Raw genomic sequence first — 13,530 nt, forward strand, 5'->3', positions numbered from 1 at the left:
TAACAATTTTCTCAGTTTGTAAGATTGATAATACTGTCTTGTATTCCGAATATAGTAGTTTTATATTTCTCTAAATCAATTCGAAACAATAATTTTTCTCCACCGAATAAACTTTAATTATGATTTGGTTCCAAAAAATAAATTGTTATCCACCGAATTTAATCAAGTATGAACAAATGTTCATTAAGCTTAGTCATTATATTTCGAGAAATTCGTAAATTAAATAATTAGTTCTGAAAAGACGAGGGTACCCAAATATACCTCAATCTAAAACTTTTACACCTATAAGTCCTTTCTCCGAAAGTGATTGTCTATGGACTGATTCGAGACAATACAACTAATCGGTTCATACTTCGTGTGATCTTCTATGGATACGAGATCGAGACAATACGACAACAAGATAACTTGTGTGATTGACTATGCATACAAGATCGAGACAATACAACAACAAAGTATGTTTACTTGATAAAAGGTTCGGACTTAACCAAACACAATAGGATTGCTATCAAGTAAATAGGAATTAACGTTTGTGTATTTTACTTCACCAGTAACAACACAACTATGTAGTTTTGCTGGCTCTGAGGATTAGTTTGCTTGAAATGCAAATTTCAATATTTATAGACCAAGGAAGTTTGGAAACCAAGGAATTTCCAAAACCGAATATTCTCAAAGATATGCAATAAACACCAAATCGGTTTTCATAATTCCCGGAAATGCTCTGTCCAATTAATGACCGAAATCTCAGTAGAAAATCTCCAACTAGTAAATGCACATTACTAATTTTTATTTTCTAAAGATATGCATTTTAGTTGCTGGAAATTAAAAGCGTATAAAACTAAAAACCTTAATTAAAAGATTGTCACTTTATTTCGATCCGGGATTCTCCTTTAGCTATTAAGGAATATCTTTGAACAATAAAAGACAAGAGTTACTGCACATGTTCAAAGTATGTCGACATCTTTACTTTGTAAATCCTGTTTCATATTTATAATCTTGGAACTGATTTGCCACACTTCCAAAAGTTTAGAATTAGTTCATTTGACTTCCAAGAACTATGTCATTGATTATCCTATCAAATCACAAACCATGGGTTTCACGGTTCTACCAAAACAAGTTTCGGTTCTACCACCATGTGGGTACTAGAATTAGTCACACTAGTTACCAAAACTTGGTTGACTAGGTACTAGGATCGGTTCCCACATATATATGGTATCTAACTTGTATTTGTTGCACATGTTTATAGGATCGGTTCCCCAATTACTAAAAAACTTGTTGCACCTATTACAAGGATCGATTCCCCTATTGTGATCGGTTGCACCTCTTACTGAGATCGGTCCCCCAATGTCTAGATTTGGTCATACCAATTACAACAAATCGATCATACCATCTCATGTGATTAATTAAGATCGGTTTCACTAATACAAAAGTCAAGCGTTGTGAATAGTTTTACCAAGAACATAAGCAAGTCATGAGCGGTTTACTAAACACACATATTGGTAATCCAAAGATTTGCAATGAATAACAATACCAATAATCCTAGCGATTTCCCTTTCGATTCATAAAACAAGTTTATGAATTATACTTCCTTTAAAAAAATGTAAAACATTGTTTCCTAGGACGAAATATTCCACCATACCATACATAATCACAATAGCATTCATACGATTATGTCGATGTCTTATATACGAAGTTCAAAAGATAAGCATTATACTTCGTATTGTATTCCTTAATACTACGTCTAACTAGAGTATAATCATTCACAACTTCACATTTATGTTATCAATATGCACGACTTGAAAGTTATGTTAGGGAATGAAACAGTTCAAGTCAAATATTACTAACCTCAAGACGAAAATGATGACTGGTTCGTTTCTCAACCTCACTATCCTAGACCAAGACTTAACTAATTGTTTACTAGAAATCAAGATATAGTTTTGACAACCAAATTTGACAACAAGCTTCATATAGCAACACTTGTGAGTTCGACCAAGCAATACTCTAATAAAAGTGGTTTTACGTGTGTAATTGGATTATTTTATCTAAACGGGACACTAATTTTTTTAATTAAGGAATCCATTTTCTTATATAACCTAATAGGTTGCAAATATTATTTTACCAATGTCAATTTTTAAGTGTGTAGAGGTTTGAGTTCTCTCTCAATTTTATATTGGTGTTTATTTTCCCTGACTAATTTTGGGCCTATGTTTTTTATTAATTTGGGGACTATCATTTTCTTCATCCACCTAGATGATAAGGATAAAGAGTGTCTAAAGAGGGTGAAAGTATTAAATTATCCCCACTATTAAAATTTAAAAAATTAAATCAAATCTATTAAATTTCATTATCTTAAATACTTTTCTATCAACTACTTCCTCTTAATTGGATTCTTGATTGATCCAAACATACAAAACTGAAATTTTTTCAAAACTTTGGGTTTTCTGGATTATGCAGAATCGGCTGATATAAATGTTCACATTAGACGATTTTGATTAATCAGCTGATATGCACATACATGTCAGCCGATTATCCTTTTATATCATCCAATTTTGCACAATCAGCTGATATGCACATATACTTCAGCCGATTATCCTTGATGTTCTTCGTGCTTGAAGAAAATCAACCCAGAATCGACCGATGTGGACATTGATATATACCGATTCTGTTTATAGAAAACATTCAATATAAACCTCTATGTATGCCGATTGTTGCAATATGTTTACAGAAACATCCACATCCGTCGATTGTTACTATCGACCTTTATATAAATAAAAGCCGCAATCGGTTTATAAATACATTCATATCCGTCAATTGTGGCAATCGTCTTATATATAAATAAATATCTACTGATTCTTAGCGTTCTTCATGAATGAGGAACATCAACCCAGAATCGGCCTACGAGGGTTGAACATCCAAAGATTCTAACTTTAGTCTAGACGAAAATCCGTCTCTTTGCAGAAACTATATATATACTATCCGAAGAGGGGTGAAGAACATCACCAAGCTGGTTTACTCAGTCAGAGATATTGGGGTTAAGTTCATGAGACCTACTCCAATGACACGGCTAACCTTTACAATCGGGATCATGCAAAACAGTTTTGTCGATTTTTTGAAATATTATAGCTTTACTACAGATTGTAAGTCAATATGGACTTAGGGGTGAAACCTATGATGAGATTGTTGCGGGATCTCGAGAGTAACATCGAAGATGAAAAATAAAGAATTTTGAATACTAAGCTCATTTTCACATTCTCAAGGAGTTTCTCATTACCCGTATGGGATTTTAATATGATGTAATGATGCTAATATGGTGTTATAATTAAGTAGAATGTAACAACATTTCAAATTAAGCAACTTTTCATTTCAAATTAATATTCAGTAGAATGCAACAACATTTCAAATTAATAAATCAATTATCTAGATGTATTACTACATCGAACTTTTCATCCTCATCATCATCGACGGCTGGGTTGTTATTAAATTTATCTTGTTATTCAATATGTGCTTGTAGCTTGTCAAATTTGAGTTGCCACACATGTTTTTGTTGGGCGTTTATAATTGAAGTGTCCGCTCCAAGAATCTTATGCTTGCCACAATCATTGACAAATTTAATTTTCTTGACAAAGCCGACTTTTTTTTTCGTCTCACTATTTTGAAATTTCCAGTCAACCGCTTTTTGCGTCTCGATGGTATTTTGATGTTCCATAAACTCTGCCATGTTAATACCATCGGACGTCTCCTATAAGTTTTTTATTAGCACCATCATTGAGAATTAAGTTGGCATTTGGGTTTCTTGTGGTATCTGGTGAAGAAGTTGGATTTTATGGACCTAGTGAATAAGTGAAGGATTTGGTATTGAGGGAAAAGATTTGTATGGTGGTCTTTCAGGTACTTGTTGGTTAGCTGCTAACACGCCTGGATTATATTTTTTCAACACCTTTAAAATATGATAACAACTTTCGAATTAGAATTTTTTTCCATTCTTGCATTATCAATCTATACGATATTTTGTTTCCACATCAACATCCACAACACCACTCTCCCGACCTCACTTGGCTTGTATTATCCCAGCAACATAAGAGGCGGTCTCCTTATTAATCGTAATAAAGAGCTGTGAAAACCCAGTCGCATCTCGATCATTGATATTCATGGTTTGTTCTTGATACTTCATAAATATGTTATCACATATGGTGTTACCAACGTTGCTGTGCACCCGATACAATTTTAGATTAAAAAAACATAATTATGGCAGTATATTCAGCTTCAGAGACAATGTGTTTTGGACCCCGAACTTTGTTATTGTTTTTTCCTTTACCTTTTCCCTGAGATTGAGATTGATATTGAGAACTTATACTACAAGAATTTAAGAAGTGTAGAGAAGCTGTAATTAGTTTATCTTGTTTTAGATGAGAAGAATAGTGAGAGATTAAGAAATCCGAGAGAGATTTAGAAATTTTGGTGTGAGTTGAAATGATTTTGAAGTTGAGTATTTATCGGGGGAATTTATGGCCGTCGTATCAGGAACTGCTGAGCGATGATCAAACCAACGAGCGATAGAAATATTAGCGCTAACGTTGTCTAGACCATCGAGCAGTTTTTTGACCATCGAGTGATGGAGTCCTCATCACTCGATAGAAATTCTATTGCGTATGCCTAAATAGTATTTGACATTTAAACACTTACATTTTCCACTTTTCCATACTCATAGTGGGTGCACAAATAGCAAGCTATGTTGTCTAACATGTGCATATAAATATGCCTTAGCTGCTCAAATTTCTAAATATGCCAACGAAAATAATATATACATCCGGAGAATGTCCGGAACTTTATCCCCATGTGAGAGGGGGGTACTCTCTCAGCCTTCCCGATCTTAATATTATAATAAAATCAGTGGTGCTAGTAATAATCTAGTATGTTCATGACCGTTTTTTTTCTTCCACAAACCAAATAATAATCTTTCTTTGCATCTAAGTTTTATTTTAGCTTAGTTTTTTTTTTTATGCAAATAAGAAGTTTTATTAATTGACTGGAGAAATGTCTGACAAAAGATAACCCTCAATGACACTAGGTGGACTGTATAGCCATATACTAGTTACTCTAAATTTGTTGCTGAATTTGGAAAGCTTATCGACAACTTTTTCTTGGGACGAAATAGCATTCCCGGTGCCTAATAGTTTTTAAGTTATCAAGTGTGTCAAGCAAAATGGTTTCATTCTCCCATGCTATGGTAGGTGCTTGGTGGTTGATGTATCTATCAATTCCTTGAATATCTTTCTCCAAGATAATTGTTGTCAACTGTAACTCCAAAATCCATCTCACAGCATCTCTGAATGCAATACACTCTGCTTGCTCCGAGGTTTCTATTCCTGCATAGCACTTTGCGAGCCCTCCTCTCCACTTACCTGCATAATCATGTAAAACCAGAGTGATACCAATTAGACCAGTATTTGAGTCGTAAGAAGCATCACAATTTAATTTTAAGAAATTTTGAGCAGGTGGTTTCCACTGTGTAGCATGTATCACTTTACAGGCCTGTGTAGAGCTATGCACTTGGATTTTGACAGTTAGACTGTCCATGTAGTTAGTGAAGCTTATTTCTTTTCTAGCTACTTCCCTTGGATCCGCCCTTGTATTCTAACATTCAACTTCACATCTCGTATTCCACAAAGTCCACGAGATTATCATTGCAGTGTTTAACCAGCATGTTTGGCTTGTTTGTTGTTGATGACCTTGCCACCAACTCTCAAACATTTCCGCAATGCTATCATCATTCCTATTGAGAATTGCAGAACCACCAGGCAGCATTAACCAGACAGCTTTCGAAAAGAGGCATGTGAATAATACATGCATTAGATCTTCATCGAATTGGTTGCACAGAGAACACCTTTTGCTCATAAAGCCACAAACTCTTGCTGATCTTTCTTTGGTGGGAACAATATCCAGAAAACATTTCCAAAAGAAATGTTTAACTCTTGGCCATACTTGAATGCTCCAAAAATCCTTCCAATTGATGTCTATACCAGGAATGAATGTAGAGGCCTGGAGGTTTCCTCTAATGATCTCGAAGAGGCGGTTGTATGCTGATTTCAGTCTGAAGTTACCATTCTTCGTTAGAGTCCATACGAACTTGTCTTCTGCTGAAGATGGGATACTCATTTTTAGGATTAACTCAGCTGTTTCAATATCAAACAGACGCCGAACTATATTAACATCCCATTTCTTACTGCTTTGAACAATGAGATCCTTGACCCAGATGAAATTCTCTGAGTTTGTCGCGTGGTACTGGTGGAGTATCTAGACCCATAATCCAAACATCAATCCAGATTTTGACATGATTTCCTTGTCCAATTCGCCAACGACTGTGTTCCTTGATAAATGGAATTTGTTTTTGTATACCATTCCACACCCAAGAGCAGTTCTTCTTATGTATAACATGAATTAAGCTAGTTCTAGAGTAATACTTTGCCTGCATAGCCTTTACCCATTCTGCTTCTCTGTTAACACATAATCTCCAAGCAGCTCTGACTAATATAGCTTTATTTAAAATTTTCAAATCACGAAAACCTTGTCCTCCTTCAGCTTTTTGTAGATACAAATTTTTCCAAGAGATATAATAAGTACATTTATGTTCTTCATATACCCACCAAAAATCCCTTTGCGCTGCATTTATCTTCTTTATGATTTCAGCTGGTATTTGAAGACAACTCATCGAATAAGAAGGAATTGTGTTTGTTGCAGTTTTGATCATCAAAGATTTGTCACATTGGGACATTGTCTTCCCATTCCAAGCAGATAGCCGGTTCTTGACTCTGTCATACAGATAATTAAAGCACTGCACTTCTTTTTTTCCAACTATAAAAGCTATTCCGAGATATCTTTCTGATGTTCCCATTCTTGGAACTTTCAGACGCCTAGTTAGTATTCTGCAAACACGCTGAGGAAAATTTGTGCTTTAATGTACACTTGACTTGCTGAAGTTTACTATCTTCCTTGAGGCATTCCCAAAATCTTCAATTACTTTGAGAGCATTATTAACATTATGTAAATCTGCATTGAAGAATAGTAAACAATCGTCGGCGAAGAACAAATGTGATATAGAAGGTGCACCAGGCGTAATTTTAATGCCCTCAAGATGTTTCATCTGTTATGCATGATATAACTGACGTGAAAAATCCTCCATAACAATAATGAATAGATGGGGCGATAGAGGATCACCCTGTCGCACTCCCCTTGTAGGTTGATAAGCTGCACATGGAGCACCATTTAGGATTATTGAGATTTTGGTGGTACTTATGCATTGTCGTATCAGATTTCGAAAGGCTGCACAAAAACCCATTTTATCCATCACGTCCAAAAGAAAAGACCACTCCAGGCGATCAAACGCCTTTGACATATCCAACTTGAGTGCTAAGTACTTAGAGTCTTCCTTTTTACTCTTCATGGTATGCACAATTTCCTGCGCCAACTGGATGTTATTAGAGATTTGACGACCCGGTACGTATGCTTCTTGTAATGGTGAGATAATTTTCCTCATTAGCTTTTTCATCCTTAAAGAAAGGATTTTTGAGATGATCTTGTAACTTGTATTGCACAGAGAAATAGGACGTAGATCAGAAGGAAGCTGTTTGTTCTTCGATTTTGGGACCAAAGTAATATTACTGATGTTCAAACACTTCATCATATAACCCGAACGAAAGAATTGCTGGATCATACTCACCACATCCGAACCCACTATCTCCCAATGAGATTTGAAGAACCCTGGTGGAAATCCGTCAGGTCCCGGCGCCTTCCATGACTTCATACTCTTCAAATCTCTGAAAATCTCAGCTTCATCTGGTATTTTCATGAGTTCTTCATTCTCTATCTCAGGGATAACACTAGGGATGCACTGAAGTATATGATCATCTCTTATCGGAGAGCTAGTAGTATGCAATGTTTTGTAATGATTGATGAGTAAGTTTTCCAAATCATTCCTTGGTGTACACCAATTCCCATTTTCATCTTTGGGGATACAATGTTATTTTTTGATCTTCTCTTGTTTGCATTGGCATGGTGGTATTTGGTATTACGATCCATTTCTAAGTAATATTCATCTCATGCTTTCTGTCCCCAATAATCGTTTTGGATTTGGTGCCAGTGCTCGATCTGAGTCTCAAGTTGCTGAACTTGTAAAGTTGCATTAACTGATTCAGTACTGCCTTGTAGTGCTTCAATCTGTTGGTGCAGCAGAAAAATATTACTCCGAATGTCGCCAAATTTCTCCCTATTACACTTTGACACAAGCTTTTTTGACACGATGAGTCTCCTAGAGTACTGGTATGCTTGAGATCCATTGAATTGATGGTTCCATGCTGACATAATTTCATTCTTTAATGTCGTATCTTTTTCATAGCATTGGAAATATTTCCAGTTGCGCTTCCTATCTCCAGTTGAGTTAGTATTGTCCATCATAATTGGAAAATGATCTGATCCCAGTTGCGGCAGGTATAGTATCTTTGCATCCGGAAAATTAATGGTGAAGTCATCATTGGTGATAGCCTTGTCGATTCTCGACCTACGAATACCAGTGCCATGGACATTTGAGGACCACGTAAATGATAGACCAGTGTATCCCACATATTCCAGTCCAACCCCATGTATTAAATCAACGAAGTGAGAGTCTCTTGAAGAAGAAGAAGTATAAGAAACATCTAACGATGTACTTCCTGTTGAATGCCTCCCCTCATTAGCAAATACCAAGTTCAAATCTCCAATGATAATCCATGGCTGCTGAATATTTTGGCTAAGATCCTTGATATAATTCCATTGTGTCTCCTTGTGGTTAGGATAGGAGGATCCATACATGAAAGTTAGAACCCATTCCGGCTTGCTAGGATCATCCTGCACTAGGCAATTAATTATCCAAGATTCTGTATTGACTACCTTAAAATGAAACCCATCTTTCCACATAAGAATTAAGCCACCTGCTAAACCTCTAGATGGTACTAATTTATGATTTGGAAACTTATAAGGTCGAATTAATTTTCTCATTTTATCCTCTCCTATTTTAGCCTCTGAAATGAATATTATGTCTGGGTCATATTTATGCATAATGTCTCTAAGGTGATCTCTAGCCTTTTTCTTAGCAAAACCTTGTCAGTTCCACGCTAAAACCCTCATAATTCTACAATAACACCTATATGCACTCTTAATAATACAACTATTCCTAGCAGTTAAAGTATATAAACAATTGAAGTGCAAATAAGAACCAAAATAATTAAAATAGTAGAGATGAGGAGAGTTTGTTACCACAGAAGCATTCTCCCCCTGTTCTTGCATGGCAGTTAGCTTTGTGTTGGTATATTTTGCCTTGAGAGCATCATTATCCATTGTTTCCATAGGATCTCCTTGAGTATTTGATGAAGCAAACATGTTATTTGTAGCCCCATGAGTAACCAGGATAGGTCCATCAATTGAAGGATTTTGACCATTGTCTTCCACAGGTTGGTTTCTGGCTCTTTTTGCTGTTCCTAGAGGTATCATCTTCCATTTCCTGCTCATTCTCAATGTGAACATAGTCCTTATCCTGACCATCTTCTTCATTAGTTACCTTATGTGTAGTTGCGCTCTTCGCAATGCAATGTTCTTCATACTCCCGTTGAGTCATAGCCCTTTCTTTTAAATACAGAGCAATTGCTTCACATGCATCATCATCGTGGTCAATAACGTAACATTGATCACATATATTATGGGGTTGTTTAACCCAATGATATCTGATCCATGTAGACTCACCAGAATTAGTGTTCCACCATTCTCCCCTCTTCAAAGGCTTCTTAAGGTCCACTTCAGTACGTGCAGTGATCATATTGGAGCCTCTAGGCCTGCTGTTCTTCGGTTCTGTTGATATCTTCTTTCCCAGATCTGCAATTGTCTCATCAACTACAACAACATGATGATGCTCCAAAAATAGTTCTTTGAACTGAACGTTCCTTGCTTGTGTGGTAAACTTATAATCTTTATACACGATAGCAGTAGTGTAAACTTGCAGAGCTAACAAACTTTTTTGGACATTCCAAGGAGACTTTTTAATTACCTCCTTCATATCTTTCTCAGTATTGAACTTGAAGACATACAGATACTTTGCCACCACCTTTGTTTCTCTTTTCTTATACTTGTTCCATAAGATATCCAGTTCATCTTTTACCTGAGAGGTTTCAATATCATCATCATCATCATCATCTTCTTTCTTTCTGACTAAAAGCTTCCATATAAGACTATTCGACCATACTTCTGCAGCTTCATTCAAAGTCTTCAGTGAACCAATAACACCTCTATCTTTCCGGATGAAAGTGGCTTCCATTCTCTTAGTGGTTAAAGCAAGATTGTTTTTGGTGTTGTTAGCCTCCATAGAATAGCGATTACTTAATCTGGTATGAAGGATTAGGGTTTCAAGGTTACCAAGAGGTGTATTGACTTTAGGGAGTTGAACTCGGGTTTTTATTATGTAAGGTTTGATTTCCAGGATATTTTGTTTCCTAATAAACAGCCGAGAATAATTTAGATTTGACAATAAGATTATTCTATATAACTGAGGATGCATGAGGATCGGAATAGATTGTTGACTGCGCCAAACACGGGGTTTTCTAGGGGGAAAGATTGGGATTTGAATTTTTTGGCTTCGGATCGGGATAGAATCTTGTGAACTCACATGGTTACTCATGATAATCAAAACTTGATTGGGAATACAATTGTATATCTCATATTGAGAAAACTTCATTGCTGATATACTATCATTTCGCAATACTGCAGGGTTGGGATAGACTGTTACTGGTAAAAATACCACAGTTGATAATACTATCAAGATGCCCATACAAGACCAAATCACAAAGTTCCAATACAGGAAAAGATCCATGTCTGAACAGGAGGGTCCTGCACAAAGATTAAATATCCATCAGAATAAAATTGTAAGAGAGATAAACGATGAAAAGACTTATGGAAGTAAAAAAAGGTTGTAGATATTATAGAGACTAAAAAAACATCAAAACATACTAGAAAAGAGATTATGGTACATTAATCCGAGGAAAAACAAAACTAAAATTTAAAAACCAACGATTTGGACAGAGATTTTGATGAAAAAACTCATCCCCAATTCTCAAAATCGTAGGCGTCAGAGACCCTACGTGAGACTTTTTGTTTACACTCCGATGACCTTTGAGAAATGTTTAATACTACTAGCATACAGGTATGAACTTTATTTCAGTTTAGTTTCTACCTGGGTCTTCACTAAATGTATTTAAAGATTTAGGCAGAATTTAGGGTTTGTAAATATAATGATAATTATTATCTATAACTAGAATAAAATCTAATCCCACTTTAGTGATTATGCATTTTCATATAGCCTCAAGGAGTTTCTGTTGATTGATATAATCGTTTCAAGCATCTATTCGAGGGCGATTTCACTAGCGTGACGTAGATCTACGCTCACATAAAGATCGATGACTACTAGATGTAATTGCTTTCTATTTTATGTACAAATTAATCTTTTATGAAGCATCTCTTCAATGAAATACATGTATTTAATACTTTGTTCATGTATCTGTATTTCTTTCGTATATTTCTATTACGAGATACTTGATTGATTCGCACATTACGTGAAATTGAGAGTTCTTACTCCTAGTCCTTCGTAAAAAAAATAATAAATAAATAATAGTATAGTCATTTTCCTCTCCACCATTGGATCTCCTTGCTGGATAAATCATCCAATTTATCCCGGTGCGTCTAGAATTACTCATTTTGCAATTCCATTTTATTCCACCGATCAAGGAAACGATGAATGTTTGAAAAATAAAAAATGAAAAATGGGACACACAAGTAAGGCAGACCACACTTCTGCAAACCTAACTTACAGCAACTCTGAAATAATCTGCCCGCCGAATGTGTCAGAAAAAAAAAAAACTCTCAAATGATCTCCTAATCTCCAACGCTTTACGCCTCCTTCCGTTTACCTACTTTCCCGCTCAAATTTTCTCCCTTCCATCATCCACTTCTCCACCTCTTCTTCTTCTTTTTCTTTTCTTTTTTTTCCAGAATCAGTAAACAAACTAGATTTTCAGAATGAATTCAACTTCAAACTGGAACGCTTATCGGTGGTATTACCAGAGAAATTACAACAAAATTCGACTGAAGTTATGATGGATCTGGATTGAAAACTTCATGCTCGATTTCCTTCTGGTGATTTTATCTTATGGCGTGTCAGGATCTTGAGGTTACAGTATCTCAGGTGAAAACCTAATTTACTGAATGACCATGTTTTATTTATAATTGTAATGTGTATGACGATCATAAATGAAGATGAGGGTTTTGTATAAAAGAATGGTGAAAGTCAGTTTTTAGCTTGATAATCCTCCACTTTTTGGATTCGATTGTTTCAAATTTCTTTCTGAATTCCAGCTATTGTTGAATGTTGATTCTTTGTTAGGGTTCTAGACCAAAACACAAGGTTTACGTAACTGAAATAGGTTTAGAACCCAGATAACAAGATGAATTAGGAGAATAAGAGGATTGAGAAGAAGAAAAGAAGGATAGAAGAGATTGAAGAAGAGTTTCTCGTATTAATTCATAACTATTTTACAAGCTCAGGCGTAGTATTTATACCTGCAAATACTTGTGGAACAAGTAATATTAATTATAGAGTCTTAACTAATTACGGAACTGAAAATATACTAAAAATAGAAGAGCTTATTAAAGGAAACTAAACCAACTCATTGTTGGTACCGCAACATCCCTCCCTGGGTGAAAATAGCTTGTCTTCAAGCCCCAAATTCTGGAAAACGAAGAAGCAATTCATCTGCATCTTCTCATGTAGCTTCATCATTAGGATGATCCATCCATTTGACTAACCATTTAGTACCTGCATATGAACCTTTCTTGAACATTTTGCGCTCCAAACAGCTTCTGGTTCCCACTTATCATAATCAATGACAGATGGTAAGATCTGTTGAACAGAGTTAGCGGACCCTAATTTCAGTTTCAATTGAGAAACATGAAACACAGGATGAATACGACTTTCCGCGGGAAGTTCCAACTTATATGCTACTGAACTGATCTTCTCAAGAACACGAAAAGGGCCATAGAATCTTGGAGAAAGTATTGAGAATGATTGGTTAGTAACAGTTTTCTATCTATATGGTTGTAAAGGAAGATAAACCCAATCACCTATAGAAAATTCTCTTTTTGTACGATGAGCATCCGTGTATGCTTTCATTCTAGCTTGAGCATCATGTAAATGGGATTTCAGTAATTTGAGGGTATGATCCCTAGCCTTTAAGTTTAAATCCACATCATTCACAGAAGTATAACCAGGCAGATAAGTAGAGATTGTTGGTGGAGGACGACTGTATAGTGCTTGGTAAGGAGTCATGTTAATGGCTGAGTGATGACTTGTATTATATCACCATTCTGCCCATGGTATCCATTTAGACCAATCCTTTGTCTTCATACCAGCAAAACATCTCAAATAACATTCTAAGGTTCTATTAGTTACCTATGTTTGGC

Source organism: Papaver somniferum, chromosome 2 (genome assembly GCF_003573695.1).
Source record: "Papaver somniferum cultivar HN1 chromosome 2, ASM357369v1, whole genome shotgun sequence".
NCBI lineage: Eukaryota > Viridiplantae > Streptophyta > Magnoliopsida > Ranunculales > Papaveraceae > Papaver > Papaver somniferum.